We start from the raw sequence: 16,831 nt of genomic DNA on the forward strand, positions 1-16,831 counted from the left end.
TGCAAAGCTCACACCAAAGTTACAGACACCATTTCCCAGGGTAATGACCTGGCAGACCGGACAGCTAAACATACAGCCCAGACAGCCCAGACACCAACAGACACGACAAGGACAGAGGTACCATTACTGACAACAAGTATGACAGTCAGGGATCCCACACAAGATGTACTTGACATACAGACACATGCCACCACAGATGAGATAAAGAAATGGACTGAACAAGGAGGGGTCCAGACTGACCAAGGCTGGATGACTAAGGGAAAAAGCTCATGGTTTCTCCCAGATTCTATGGTACAAGTAATCATAAATACAGCCCATAGTCCAGCACACTTAGGAGAAAAAGCAATGTTAGACAGCTTACAGAACATCTGGTTTAACAAGCACATGCGTGCAGCAGCGAAGCAGAAAGTACGAACATGTATGATCTGTTGTCAGTTCAATCCAGGTAAAGGCATCCCGGTGGAACAAGGCGGATTTCATCCTCCTGACCACCCTTTTGAGGTTCTCCAGATGGATTATATCCAAATGGACAGATGTAGAGGTTACAAGTACGTCTTGGTAGTTGTATGTGCACTGTCTAGATGGACAGAAGCATATCCAGTTCCAGATTATACTGCTGTGACAACAGCCAGACAATTAGTGCGCGAGTACTTCCCCAGGTATGGATTACCTCGGGTGATCTCTTCAGATAACGGCCAGCCATTCTCCTCTGAATTAATGAAACAAGTGTCCCTTCTGTTAGGTTATACATGGAAGTTCCATTGTGTCAGACACCCAGAAGCAGCAGGCCTTGTAGAAAGACATAATCAGACCCTCAAGACAAAAATTGCCAAGATCTGTGCAGAAAAAGGCGTGGATTGGATGGTAGCCTTGCCGGTTGCTCTCTTTTACATGCGTATGGTAGCTCATTCCAGAACAGGCCTATCTCCGTATGAAGTGGTCTTCGGTAGACCGCCAAATATGTGGGGTACGCCTATGCCCAGAAAGATAACTGATGTTGACAGTAACATGCTGACAGATTACCTGGCTTCCTTGATGTCTGCACTACTCTCTTGTCGTTCACAGGTTGCTGCCGCCTTCCCTGACAACACACAGGTCAAGGAACACGCCATAGTCCCAGGGGACTTTGTGTGCATCCGGAATTTTGATCGTTCCAGCCCCCTCGAGCCGCGCTGGAAGACCCCGAAATTGGTGCTTCTTACCACGAGGACCGCGCTGAAAGTGGAGGGACGCAAGGGCTGGATCCATGCCCATCACGTTAAGCGGTATTTCGGACAATGTGGAACATTTGCAAAGAACATTGACTTTAATGACAATACAGACTTTGTGCCGCCTTTGCTTGAAAAGACCCCTCAGCAAGAGTATAGGTCCAAGCTAAGATCTAGTAAGTCAGACGTAGTTTGATTGTTTAAGCCCACCCGGTGGTGAATCGGTTAGACTAAGATTTCTGACATGTATAAGATCACATATGAGAATAGCAAGAAGAGAGATAAAAAGGAAAAATACTGCAAGACATTACGCAGTAGATGTATTGTTACCTTGATCATTCTTTTTATTCTGTGCATTGTTATAATCTGTGTCAGTTTATTGCTACATGTTTTCTTTCCCATTTCCTCACATATATACTCTTCCAGTAACAGTACCATAGAGCATACATTTAGTGTATTGCCACCTCATGAATTGTCATATCGACTTGCCTTGCGTAACAATACTTTTATTCAAATGTTACACCATTCTCACCAGACCAGCAATGCAACTGATTGCTGGGTATGTGGCCAACTACCCCCTTATCAGAAAACAAAGGGAGTTCTGCCGAAATACTTTCTCAAATTTTCGGAAAAAAACGCCCATTGGATAACATGGCAAATCGCACCTCCGCACAAAACATGCTTATTCCACCACTTCCACAGCTCAGATCCTTTTCAAATTTGGCATCACAGTAGTCCAAGCGATGCCCTACATCCTCACCAAAAAGCAACCAAATCCCTCCACTGGAACGGGTACGAATTTCCGCTCAAAAACACGCCCCCCCGCAAACACCAAACAACGCCAAAATCCCTCAACACCTTGTTAAACAGCATGTTAAAACAAATACTGCCTTCTCAATACAAGATATTAACTCTTAGGCAGCTGAAGCACAATCTTTCCCCAATGACTGCAGTACATGGGAAAGTCATGAACTCGTCTCTCTACGTTATCACATAACACGTACGCACATCTTCAAAACGTTTTCTCCAAACACTTGAAAGAGATCCAGCTCTCCCCTGCCTAACGTAATGTCAACATACTCTGCACAAACCATATCCACATGGCGCTATTCACAAGCCATATTTACAAGAAACTCAACAAGTTATAATAATGACATGCTCTTCATAAACCATATGTACGAGGAGCTATTTACAAGGAACTTCACTCTCAGACGGACTTTCCTCTTCAAAACATCACGCCATACCTATTTCATTTGCGGTCAGACAGCCTATGTACATCTACCCTTAGACTGGGGTGGGACTTGTTATATAGCAGACTGAAACAGCGTGGGAGCAATATACAGATTTCAACAAAGGTTTCTTTTTCTTTGTTGGCCCCGTCCAAAACAGTAAACTAATACGCAAGTTAGCAAGAACCCTTGAAGCAGTAGTGAATGTGACTGCATCTGCCCTGGCGAACTTGACCCAGGAGCAGTCTGCCATGATACTATCTCTGTCTGCAGTGTGGCCTGGCGATTTGCGGCCTGTGTGCAACTGCTTGCGTTCCCCATCCACACGTACAAAGGATAAAGATGAAGAAATGATTCTGTATGATCAACTATACGGTCTCATGAATATAGATGTATCCTAAAGGGTTATGTAGGAGACAAGGGGGGAATGAGGAAAATGATATTTTGCCTGACCAAAATGTCCACTACATACACCCTATGTTACATACATGTGCATGTCACCCATGCATATTTCTCGTAGTGGCCTGAATCACTAGGCCTCTGCAAACATGTCCTGCAAGTCATCAAGTCTCCCAAACATTAAGCTAACATGAAGGCCCATGTTTTTGCATTTTGCATTGTGCACTTTTAAATAAATATCGTACTGAACCTTTTTTTTGTGGTTGAGCCTGAAACCACTTTCTGAAATATTGTTTTCATGACTCCTGGCACACTGAAAACTGCAGTCACGTCAGCAAGAAGCCTGCCAAGACAGTGTTATGAATAACAGTTATCTGTTTTCAGTACAGAGTGGCATCCCTGCCCGGTGAGGAAAAGTAAACAGAACCCGTCCGCGACAGATAGGGCCTAACTCTCTGTCTCAGCCCCCATGCAATGAACGGAGAAATATATGCTTTTTCTTTATTTCTAGTGATGAACAACCTTTGTTTCAGATAAAACATCCCCTGACTCTAGATATCAGCTGTACCAGACGTGCTCAAGTCGCCCTGACACAAGAGATTTCTCTGCTAGGCCGAAAGTCAGCTCTCCTCCCAATACACGTCAATTACACGTCATACTCAAGTTGCACAATTAGGGCAGAGTTCCAGCTGGTCATGCATACTCCTCCTCTAAGTACCCACCCACCTATGACACCTACCTATCACCTACCTATGACTCATCAAGTGTACACCCTCATACACGCCCACATGCTCTTATCTCTTTCTTTCTTGCTCTGCCTGGAGCGCTCCTCCCTATGTACAAGGAGTAAAATGTATATATTCTGTTCATTGTTATTAAATGTTAGATTACTCTTCCTGAACCTCAGTGGTGATGGAACATATTCTCCCTTTGACTCGAGTTATTGGAATAAAGCCCATTTTAACTTGGACACCACGGATCCTGTCTCTCATTTGATGCATGATACTTTGTTAATGCCTAGAAATTCTGCCAGGGTAATATTTTATTTACCACACTACGGCCAGATCCTTGGGCCTCTCCTATACTCCTCGTGGCTAGTCTACCTTTCATCCCTTTCATGGAAACAGAAGGGGTTTCCAGCTGTGTGAGCCCTATCCCAGCCACCGTCCTGTGCAGTCTTCCCAAGCCATGCGGGGACATGGAAGTGGTACATTCCGACCCAGGAATGGAGGTCAGACGTTGTTGACCATCCTGCCTCCAGCAGCGGCAGCCTCCAAGTACTCCTAGTCTGAATCTGCAAGACCACACTACTCTAGTTGCAGGGAGAATCCGTCATCATCTCCCCCACTGGATATCCATAACATCGGACAAGTGGATCTTGCAGATCATTCAGGAGGGTTATTCTTTGCCTCACCTTTCTGTTCCTCCTCCAATTCTGCCAAGTCAGGAAAGACTGACGGAAGATCATCTGAAATTGCTCCAGGAGGAATTTACAGCTCTCTTGGTGGAGGGAAATATAGAAAGGGTCCCGGGTTTTAGAAGTAGGCAGTGGTTGTTATTCCCGCTACTTTCTGATTATGAAGAAGAAAAAAGGGTTGTGGCCCATTTTAGATCTTCAGACCTTCAATCTCTTCCTTATGAAGGAGAGATTCAAGATGCTCACTCTAGTTCAGATCTTGTCTGCCCTGTACCTAGAAGACTGGATGGTAGCGTAGGAACTGCAGGATGCATATTTTCACATCCGCATCCTGCCAGGCCACAGGCGTTACCTGCGGTTCAAGGTAGGGCCACAAGCACATTCAGTTTACCGTGCTCCCCATTGGTCTTACCAGTGCCCCACGGTTGTTTACCAAGGTGATGGCGGTGGTCGCAGCTTATCTGCGCAGGTTATGGGTCTCAGTCGTCCCCTACCTCAACGGCTGGATGTTGAAGGCGCAGCCTGTCGTCTCCCACCTTCAGACTATGGTGGACCTCCTGCATTCGCTGGGGTTCTGTGTAAACATACCAAAGTCACACCTGACTCTTTCTCAGACGCTCCCTTTCATCGGAGCTGTTCTGGACACAGTGCAGTTTCGGGCCTATCCTCCTGAGTTGCAAGTCCAAGATATTCAGGTTATGATTCCGATGTTTCAGCCTCTATCCTGGGTTTCGGTGAGACTGACTATGAAGCTGTTGGGCCTCATGTCCTCCTGCATCCTGTTGGTAAAGCATGCCAGGTGGCATATTTGGGCTGTGCAGTGGGACCTGAAGTTTCAGTGGGCACATCATCAAGGAAATCTCATCGACATGGTCCAGATCTCGGAAGTAACTGCAAGAGATCTGCAGTGGTGGTTGACAAACTGCAATTGGGTCAACAGCAGACCCCTCTCCCTTCCCCAACCAGGACTCAGTTGTGACAGATGCGTCACTTCTGGGGTGTGGCAGCCATCTGGGAGAGGCGGATATCAGGGGACACTGGTCTCCGGTGGAGTCGAGGCTCCACATTTTTATTTGTAAATTTTTTTTTAACTCTTTATTCTCGACTGCACAGTGATAATTACATCAAGTCAGACTTACTTTCTATACATCAGTCATTTTCTCCTTTTCTCCCCAACTGAACATATTGACCATTTGCATAAACATCATGGCACGTCATGTAGCCAAAAAGTGCTATAATACCTGTAGGAGAGTGGGGTCTGCAATCCTATGATCACCCCAGATTTTTGCTTTTTTGCTTCACTGGTTTACGACTTTCCCTGGCTGTGGGCCTGCTAATCAGACCCACAGCCTAGCTCTTCTCTCTCAAAATTGATAACCATGTACTTTAGGTGCATTTACCAATTGGTACTGGACCACCTTATCAGTCCCTGTACAGTGTACCTTAGGTATCCAGGGCATAGGTGTACCCAGGGCCTACCAGGTGCTGATGCATGTATATGCCACCCCTGGCTGGCCATCTAAAACTGACACAACTGGCTGCATGACAGCTGGGGCAAGGTGGTGTAATCACCCTTTGCTATAGATATAGTATACCTATATCTAACCCTAAAATGGACACACATATTCCTATCTGTCACTCCTATGGAAGGCCTTATCAATCCTGAAGGCAGAGTGCTTGGAATTATGTGAGATGGTGCTCTGGCATGAGCTGAGCCCGTTTGCAGCTTGCGGAACTAAGTCCTAATAGCTGTTCCATGATAACGCTATACCATATACTCTTAAGTGCATTATCAACCTCGCGGTTAAATGCTAACTTTGGTATAACATTATCAAAACATGTCGAGTAAGGTGTCATACGAATTGGAATACTACCCCCTCGCCAATTCTGGCGACGGGGGTAGCATTCCACCCTTCTAGAGGGGCACGACATGTATGTAGCTGTAAACCCCGGTTAAAGTTAACTCGAGCCTTGGCATCACAAAATGGATGCTGCCACCACAGACACAAGTCTGACCTCCTGCTGCTGGGAGTCCTTCCAGCGAGGGTGGCTTGGACAAAGGGTTTCCTGCCTTGGGAGGTGCTAGCACCACCCCAGACAGGATTTTGTGTATTGGGTAGGACAGGCCTGAAAGGAATGAGACATGCCTGGGGCACACAAGGTGCCCTGTGCATACACCGGTTCAAACCAGTTGCTGGGGCATCCCTACCCCAGCTCTTGCGGGAAACCGGACAAAGGATAGGGGGTGTAGCCACCCCCCTTCCTGGTCCCACCCAGGGGAGGGACCTAGTCAGTAGTGCAGCCCCCTTTAGGAGAATAAAGGTAGGAGCTGGTCTCATTCCAAATGAGATTATCCTGAACAATTCTACAAGAAGAAACTCCGGACTTTGATGTTCTGCTCCACAGAAGACTGAAGAATCTCCCTTGTGGACAAGGAGTGTCCACCCTGCAACTGCAGGCACCATCAAGCGTCCAGCGGCTTCACTTTGTCGTCTTCCCTCGAGGATCCAGACTTCAGAGCCCGACGAGACCCGGATTCCCAGACCTCTCCGACCTCAACTCACATCTACAGCAAAGCTGAGACCCGTGGGTGCGACGAGACACGTGGGACCGGCCATCTTGAACGAACCTGCACTTCGCTTCCAGCACGACTCCCGAGGTAAACTCGACCAAGTGCTTCGGGGATTGAGAAGCCCCAGCCCCAAGCAGCCCCTGCACCGAAGATCAGCCCTCCAGCATCCACGAGATCTGCGTGGGGCCCTTCTGCTTGTTTGCTGCTCGACGCGTTGTCTGGTCACTTGCCGGCTGGCTAGTGACCTCCTAGACGATGAACCTTTGAAACTTTGCTGCTGGTCTGGTTGCTCCAGACTGGCCCTTGCTCCCTTCCAAAAGAGGGGCACCCCGGACTCTCCTAGTCCGCACCAGACGTCTTTTCCCTTCACCGCGTGGGTTGCCTTGGCCAAGGCCTGTTGACTCCAACTCCGGATCCAACACCGCCGACAGCGAGAGCCTGCGTGGGACAGCTCGTGCCTCCATCCTGGTCGTCAAAGACACCTCCTGGTCCACGTGGCTGCAGAGTCAAGCGTCCACTCTTCACCTGATCGCGATGACAGCTTCTGGTTCCTTCCTGGTTCCACACCGGTCACTGGCTAGTGACTTTGAACACTGTCCCCTCTGCTTTCAGGTCCTCTTCTTCACCGATCCACCCTTGGATCGCACCGGACATCTTCCTCCTGGTCGCCTGCAGCACCTTTTCTTTCAGGCTCCATTGACTTCAATGCGAGAACCCGACACACTTTGGCACCTATGCACCCGCAGCCCGTGGGTGAGGTAACGAGAGCATTTCGGTGCTCAAGGGTAGTCTAACTGTCCTAGTGTCACATTCCACAGTCGTTGTTGTCCTAACTAGTCAGGATTGTCCGTACTTACCTTTAACTTGAACTGTACTGTCCATAGACATTGTTAGGCATCTCGCGTGTGAGTTCACACTCTGCACACGCGTTCCATGGGCCTCCTATTACTTACCTAGAGTTAGTGTAGCGTGGTCCCATCGATCCTACAGCCTCTGGACAGCTCCATTCCTTTTATCGATTTTCACATTCCACGTATATGGTTTGTCGTGCCCCTAGGGCACCATTGTAATTCTGTGCAACTTGTCGTATTTTTCGTAAGAGATTGTCATGTGCTTAGCCCTCTGACCTCATAAAGAGTTCAGAGGTGTTGTTATTAATAAATATACTGTTTATTTTCATAACAACCTGTGTGGTGTCCTTTCATCTGGTATTCAAGGGGTTATATTGTGGTAAAACAGCTGGCTTCACATGCCAAAAGAATTTAGCCTAAGACTGCTTTGTCCATGCTACCATTAGGATAGCTGGTCTATAAGGTTGACTTACAACCAATCACCATAAGAGTTGTTTGGACTGATACACCCTTCCTCCCAGCTAAGGACTTCCAAACTGCAGTACAAGCCTTAGTCATCCCACGCATAGACTACGGAATCGTCGCTCTCAGCGGACTCCTTCTATCAACAACTGCACCCCCAAGAGCCTCCTTGAACGCTGCAGCGAGACTTATCACTGGATCAAAAAAACATTCGCATATTTCCCCTGATTTAAAATCCCTGAACTGGCTGCCTTTTGAAGCCAGGATACAGCTAAAAATCGCCTGTATGACTCATATGGCTGTACACCACAAGTCACCCAACTACCTCACACAAAAGCTGACTATATCAGGGGGCTCGAGATCCACCAGAAGCACAAAAAATCTCCTCCTGAAACCGCGAAGATTCCGGAAGGAAAAAACATATAAATGATCCTTCTCTGGAATGGCACCCAGGATCTGGAATGCACTCCCTCCCGAAACAAGACTTATCTCCTCCTCTGCATTTGTTAAGGAAGAAGTGAAAGCCATCCTTATGGCTAAATTCACTTGAACTCTTTTTTTGGATATATTGAGTACATTGCACCAACCTTGTTTTTTTTGTTTATCTGATTGTCTAACTGTACTTTTTGTTTTATCTGACTGCTATCCTACTTTGCAACTCACATACTACCTACTACTATTTTGTACCCAAAAGTCTGTTTATTCATTCCCTTGTTTCCCTTACCCATGTTTCTGTAAAGCGCTCTGATATCTGCAAAGATCTTGTTCGCGCTATATAAAACTTTGAAAATAAATAAATAAATACAAGGTGATCACTAGAACTAGTGAGCATCATATATCAGGCCAACTTCTCACATTGGTGTGCAGCGGTTGGGATTTGAGCTTGCTGTTGTTTTTACCACATATAATCTTGAAATATCATTTGAAAGATCACATAAGGTACCTAGGTGCATATAACAAGCTTAGAAATACTCTGAGTTCTACTGAACCAGCTGTTGTAGTAGAAAGGGCCTAGCACACCCTGACTACAACTCTTAGTAAGGGATCAGTAGGAAAACCCATAGTGTAGGTAGGTGCATCACTTACACCTCACTAGAAAGCATGTCTACCCATGGAGAGACTTCAGAGACTCCCCTAGTGGTTAGTGACCCTCCACAGGTCCTTTCCAGATATGCAGCTCTCAGTTTCCAGGAGATGAGACAATTGTGTACCTCCAGGAAATTGAAACAGGGTTCTAACCCTACCACTCCTTTTCTGTTAGGTCTCTTAGAGACATATGATGCCAGAAGGGCTGCCAACACAGACCCCTCTAATCCAGATAGGAGCATGCCCCCCTTAGAAGGTACTCCTGGAGATCCAGACCTCCCTGAAACAGAGAATGTAGAGGAGGAGGAGGAAGAAGAAGAACCATCTGAGGATGAGGCAGACAAAGGTTCTGTGATAGTCAGCAGACTCACAAGGGCCAACTTAGACCTACATAGGGAAGGAACTGGGGGACCCCCAGTGCTGAACCTAAGCAGGCCTAACCATGGAGTTAGAAGAGATAGGTCTCATTCTAGGGACTCCATTAGATCTGTGCACTCTCGTGCCTCTCATGCATCTGCTCAGAGGAGGATGGCTTCCCCTCAGAGGAGAGAGCATGAGGCAAAGATAAAGGAAGCTAATCTGAGGATCCAAAGGGAAGAACTTGCCCTTGCCAAAGAGAAGCTTGCCTTTGCTAGAGAGCAACAGTTGAGTGGGGTGGTCCCCACTGGTGGCAGCAATATCCCTAGGGATAGAGACAGGAGTTTTGATAATAGACACCTGAGTAAAATAGTGCCCTCCTATAAGACAGGAGATGATATCCACAAGTGGATAACTGCTTTGGAGAGAGCCTGCAAAGTACAGCAGGTACCCCAGAGTCAGTGGGAAGCTATATTGTGGCTCTCCTTTGAAGGTAAAGGTAGAGACAAGCTCCTCACTGTTAGAGATGAGGATGCTAATGATAACCAAGTCTTGAAAACTGCACTGATTGATGGGTTTGGCTTAACCACTGAACAGTACAGGTTGATGTTCAGGGATACCCAGAAAACTCAGGCTCAAGATTGGACTGACTTTGTGGATTGTGCCACTAAGGCTTTGGAAGGCTGGTTACTGGGAAGTAAAGTTACTGATTACACAGGATTGTATAATATAATTATGAGAGAGCAAATCTTAAATAATTGTCAGAACCAGTTGTTGCATCAGTACTTGATTGACTCAGATCTGACCTCTCCCCAAGAATTGGGAAAGAAGGCAGACAGATGGGTCAGGACAAGGGTCAAGCAGCAGAACCAGAACCAGGGTGGTGGCCAGAAGAAAGCAGACCAGAAGGGTAATGAGAATAAGCAACATGACCAGAAGGTTTCAACAGGGCCCCACCAACCTAAGGAGGGTGGGTCCCAAACTTCCCAAAAGAAGAAGAATGATGGTCCTAAGAAACCATGGTGCCAATACTGTAAAAGTAAGACTCACTGGTTTAGTGAATGCACCAAGAAAGGCCAAACTCCTACCACTACTGTCCCTAAGACACCTGCACCCCCTAGTACAGTTAGTAGTGGTAGTGTACCTCCCAAGGCTATAGTTGGGTTAACCCTGGGAACTGAGGTGGGTTCTGACTTAGTCAGAATTCCTACTCAGGCAGTTCTTGTTTGTACTGGGGACATGGATATGACCCCTACTGTAAGTCCTAGTACTCTGGGCAAATACAGACAAACGCCTTTAATTAATGGAAAGATGGCTCAGGCCTATAGGGACACATGTTCCAGTGTCACCATGGTGACACCAACATTTGTGGACCCTGACCAGATCATACTAGGTTCAGACTACCTAGTGATCAATGCTAGCAATGTCACTACCAATCACAGTATGGCAGTTGTTAATTTCTCCTGGGGAGGGGTAACTGGCCTCAAAAGGGTTGTAGTTAGTTCAGACCTCCCAGTAGATTGTCTTTTGGGCAATGATTTGGAATCCTCACTGTGGTCAGATGTGGAGTACAGGACTCATGTAGAAATGCTAGGTCTCTCCTCACATGTCCTTGCTGTGACTAGGTCACAGGCCAAGAAATGCCCAGCTGAACAAGTGCTGGATCCTGGAAGAATGGACCAGACACTACCCAAGAGAAGGAATGGTAGGGTTAAGGCAGAGCCTTCCCCTCTGCCTCAGGTTGAGGATCAGCCCTCTCAGGAGGCTGGCCCAGAGACCCCAGAAGGAACTGTCCTAGAAGAGCTTGAGCCTGATCAGGTTGAGTTTCTTGGGACAGGGGGACCTTCCAGGGCAGACTTGTGAGGCAGGCCCAATTAGACTGTTCCTCTCTTGAACCCCTCAGACAGCAGGCTGCTGCTGAGGCTGCAGGGAATGCTACAGGTGCCCATAAGGTATATTGGGAAGATGGACTCCTATACTCTGAGGCAAGAGACCCCAAGCCTGGTGCTACCAGGAGGCTGGTCATCCCCTTGTCTCTTAGAGGGTTCCTTCTCACCTTAGCCCATGAGATTCCCCTTGCAGGTCACTTAGGCCAGAACAAGACTTGACACAGGCTTGCCCCACACTTTCACTGGCCTCATATGTCTGAAGACACTAAAGAGTTGTGTCGCTCATGTGTCACCTGTCAAGCCAGTGGCAAATCAGGTGGCACAACAAAGGCCCCCCTTATACCACTACCTGTGGTGGGGGTACCCTTTGAAAGAGTGGGGATAGACATTGTTGGACCAATGGACCCCCCAACAGCATCTGGGCACAGATTTATACTGGTGGTAGTGGATCATGCCACCAGGTATCCAGAAGCTATTCCCCATAGGACCACTACAGCTCCTGTTGTGGCCAGGGCCCTACTTGGAGTTTTCTCCAGAGTGGGGTTTCCTAAGGAGGTTGTCTCTGACAGAGGTGCAAACTTCATGTCAGGATACTTGACTGCTATGTGGAAGGAGTGTGGAGTAAATTACAAATTTACCACACCCTATCACCCACAGTGCAATGGGCTTGTTGAGAGATTCAACAAGACCCTCAAAGGGATGATAAAAGGGTTACCTGAAAAGATCAGGCGAAGATGGGACATCCTTTTACCCTGCCTCCTGTTTGCTTACAGAGAGGTCCCACAGAAGGGGGTTGGTTACAGCCCTTTTGAGTTTCTGTTTGGGCATCCTGTAAGAGGACCCCTATGTCTTGTGAAGGAAGGATGGGAGTTACCTCTCAAAAAGCCTAAGCTTGACATAGTGGACTATGTACTTGGTCTCCGCTCCAGGATGGCAGAGTACATGGAGAAGGCATCCAAAAACCTTGAGGCCAGCCAAGAACTCCAAAAAGCTTGGCATGACCAAAAGGCTGTCCTAACTGTGTATCATGCAGGACAGAAGGTGTGGGTGTTGGAGCCAGTGGCCCCAGCAGCTCTCCAAGACAAATGGTCTGGACCTCATACCATCATTGAGCAAAAGGGAGACGTCACCTACTTGGTGGACATGGGAACTCCCAGGAGCCCCCACAGGGTGCTTCATGTGAATAGGCTCAAGGCATATGTCAACAGGGAGGACATGGGCTTGCTCATGGCCACATATGAGGGACAGGAAGAAGAGAGTGACACTCTCCCAGACCTGCTCACTCAGAACCCTGATGATGGGTCAGTAGATGGTGTAGTCTTTTCAGACAGCCTCTCTGAACATCAACAAGAGGATTGTAAACAGGTTCTTCAATCCTTCAGGCAAATGTTCTCACTGACCCCAGTCAGACAAACTGGTGCACCCATGAGGTGGACACTGGTGACAGTCTGCCTGTCAAGAGTAAAATCTACAGGCAACCTGACCACGTCAGGGACTGCATAAAGAAAGAAGTCCAAAAGATGTTGGAATTGGGAGTCATTGAACCCTCAGAGAGCCCTTGGGCTAGTCCTGTAGTTCTAGTGCCAAAACCTCACACCCAGGATGGTAAGAGAGAGATGAGGTTTTGTGTAGACTACAGGGGTCTCAATGCTGTCACTAAGACAGATGCCCATCCAATACCTAGAGCAGATGAACTGATAGACAAGTTGGCTTCTGCAACTTTCTTAAGTACATTTGACCTAACAGCTGGTTATTGGCAGATCAGGTTAGCTGAGGATGCCAAGGCCAAAACAGCATTTTCTACCCCAGGAGGTCATTACCAATTTGTAGTGATGCCCTTTGGTTTGAAAAATGCACCTGCCACTTTTCAAAGGTTGGTGAACCAAGTTCTCACTGGGTTGGATGACTTCTGTGCAGCATATCTATATGATATTGCTGTCTTTAGCTCCACCTGGGAGGATCACCTGATCCACCTGAGGAAAGTTTTGGAGGCCCTGCAAAAGGCAGGCCTCACTATCAAGGCCACCAAGTGCCAGATAGGGCAGAGTCAGGTTGTGTACATGGGCCACCTTGTGGGTGGAGGCCAGGTTCACCCATTGGAGAGCAAGATACAGGCCATAAAGGACTGGGCTCCTCCAACCACCCAGACACAGGTCAGAGCTTTCTTGGGCCTGTCTGGTTACTATAGGAAGTTTGTCAAAAATTATGGGTCCATTGTGACACCACTTAATGACTTGACAAGCAAGAAAATGCCAAAGAACGTTCAGTGGACAGTTAGCTGTCAGAAGGCATTTAATGACCTAAAGCAGGCCATGTGTACTGCACCTATTCTCAAGAGTCCTGACTACTCCAAAACCTTCATTGTCCAAACAGATGCATCTGACTTGGGTGTGGGAGCTGTTCTATCTCAACTGAATATTGATGGTCATGACCAGCCCATTGCTTTTATAAGCAGAAGACTGACCCCTAGAGAGAAACGTTGGTCAGCTATTGAGAGGGAGGCCTTTGCTGTGGTTTGGGCCCTGAAGAAGTTGAGATCATACTTGTTTGGAACTCACTTCAAGATTCAGACCGACCATAAGTCCCTCTTATGGCTAAATCAGATGAAGGGTGAAAACCCCAAACTTCTTAGGTGGTCCATTTCCCTACAGGGGATGGACTTTACAGTGGATCACAGACCAGGGACTGCCCATGGCAATGCAGATGGTCTCTCCAGGTATTTCCACTTAGAACAGGAAAACTCACCTGGTCAAGGTTAGTTTAATGTCCCTAAGTTTGAGGGGGTTGTGTAGGAGAGGGGTCTGCAATCCTATGATCACCCCAGATTTTTGCTTTTTTGCTTCACTGGTTTACGACTTTCCCTGGCTGTGGGCCTGCTAATCAGACCCACAGCCTAGCTGTTCTCTCTCTAAATTGAAAACCATGTACTTTAGGTGCATTTACCAATTGGTACTGGGCCACCTTATCAGTCCCTGTACAGTGTACCTTAGGTATCCAGGGCATAGGTGTACCCAGGGCCTACCAGGGGCTGAAGCATGTATTATGCCACCCCTGGCTGGCCATCTAAAACTGACACAACTGGCTGCATGACAGCTGGGGCAAGGTGGTGTAATCACCCTTTGCTATAGATATAGTATACCTATATCTAACCTTAAAATGGACACATATATTCCTATCAGTCACTCCTATGGAAGGCCTTATCAATCCTGAAGGCAGAGTGCTTGGAATTATGTGAGATGGTGCTCTGGCATGAGCTGAGCCCGTTTGCAGCTTGCGGAACCAAGTCCTAATAGCTGTTCCATGATAACGCTATACCATATACTCTTAAGTGCATTATCAACCTCGCAGTTAAATGCTAACTTTGGTATAACATTATCAAAACATGTCGAGTAAGGTGTCATACGAATTGGAATACTACCCCCTCGCCAATTCTGGTGACGGGGGTAGCATTCCACCCCTCTAGAGGGGCACGACATGTATGTAGCTGTAAACCCCGGTTAAAGTTAACTCGAGCCTTGGCATCACAAAATGGATGCTGCCACCACAGACACAAGTCTGACCTCCTGCTGCTGGGAGTCCTTCCAGCGAGGGTGGCTTGGACAAAGGGTTTCCTGCCTTGGGAGGTGCTAGCACCACCCCAGACAGGATTTTGTGTATTGGGTAGGACAGGCCTGAAAGGAATGAGACATGCCTGGGGCACACAAGGTGCCCTGTGCATACACCGGTTCAAACCAGTTGCTGGGGAATCCCTGCCCCAGCTCTGGCGGGAAACCGGACAAAGGATAGGGGGTGTAGCCAACCCCCTTCCTGGTCCCACCCAGGGGAGGGACCTAGTCAGTAGTGCAGCCCCCTTTAGGAGAATAAATGTAGGAGCTGGTCCCATTCCAAATTAGATTATCCTGAACAATTCTACAAGAAGAAACTCCGGACTTCGACGTTCTGCTCCACAGAAGACTGAAGAATCTCCCTTGTGGACAAGGAGTGTCCACCCTGCAACTGCAGGCACCATCAAGCGTCCAGTGGCTTCACTTTGTCGTCTTCCCTCGAGGATCCAGACTTCAGAGCCCGACGAGACCCGGATTCCCAAACCTCTCCGACCTCAACTCACATCTACAGCACAGCTGAGACCCGTGGGTGCGACGAGACATGTGGGACCGGCCATCTTGAACGAACCTGCAATTCGCTTCCAGCACGACTCCCGGGGTAAACTCGGCCAAGTGCTTTGGGGATGGAGAAGCCCCAGCCCCGAGCAGCCCCTGCACCGATGATCAGCCCTCCAGTATCCACGAGATCTGCGTGGGGCCCTTCTGCTTGTTTGCTGCTCGACGCGTTGTCTGGTCACTTGCTGGCTGGCTAGTGACCTCCTAGACGACGAACCTTTGAAACTTTGCTGCTGGTCTGGTTGCTCCAGACTGGCCCTTGCTCCCTTCCAAAAGAGGGGCACCCCGGACTCTCCTAGTCCGCACCAGACGTCTTTTCCCTTCACCGCGTGGGTTGCCTTTGCCAAGGCCTGTTGACTCCAACTCCGGATCCAACACCGCCGACAGCGAGAGCCTGCGTGGGACAGCTCGTGCCTCCATCCTGGTTGTCGAAGACACCTCCTGGTCCACGTGGCTGCAGAGTCAAGCGTCCACTCTTCACCTGATCGCGACGACAGCATCTGGTTCCTTCCTGGTTCCACACCGGTCACTGGCTAGTGACTTTGAACACTGTTCCCTCTGCTTTCAGGTCCTCTTCTTCACCGATCCACCCTTGGATCGCACCGGACATCTTCCTCCTGGTCGCCTGCAGCATCTTTTCTTTCAGGCTCCATTGACTTCAACGCGAGAACCCGACACACTTTGGCACCTATGCAACCGCAGCCCGTGGGTGAGGTAACGAGAGCATTTCGGTTCTCAAGGGTTGTCTAACTGTCCTAGTGTCCAATTCCACAGTCGCTGTGGTCCTAACTAGTCAGGATTGTCCGTACTTACCTTTAACTTGAACTGTACTGTCCATAGACGTGTTACGCATCTCGCGTGTGAGTTCACACTCTGCACACGCGTTCCGTGGGACTCCTATTACTTACCTAGAGTTAGTGTAGCGTGGTTCCATCGATCCTACAGCCTCTGGACAGCTCCATTCCTTTTATCGACTTTCACATTCCACTTACTTAGTATATGGTTTGTCGTGCCCCTAGGGCACCATTGTAATTCTGTGCAACTTGTTGTATTTTTCGTAAGAGATTGTCATGTGCTTAGCCCTCTGACCTCATAAAGAGTTCAGAGGTGTTGTTATTAATAAATATACTGTTTATTTTCATAACAACCTGTGTGGTGTCCTTTCATCTGGTATTCAAGGGGTTATATTGTGGTAAAACAG

General features: G+C 48.0%; 1 protein-coding gene across 2 annotated transcripts in view; it reads left to right on the forward strand.

The window, feature by feature from the left end:
- The window catches only part of CCDC40 (coiled-coil domain 40 molecular ruler complex subunit), an 808,572-nt gene that overhangs the window by 617,090 nt on the left and 174,651 nt on the right, over window positions 1-16,831 (forward strand). The window lies entirely within an intron of this gene.

Source organism: Lissotriton helveticus, chromosome 7 (assembly GCF_964261635.1).
Source record: "Lissotriton helveticus chromosome 7, aLisHel1.1, whole genome shotgun sequence".
Classification (NCBI taxonomy): domain Eukaryota; kingdom Metazoa; phylum Chordata; class Amphibia; order Caudata; family Salamandridae; genus Lissotriton; species Lissotriton helveticus.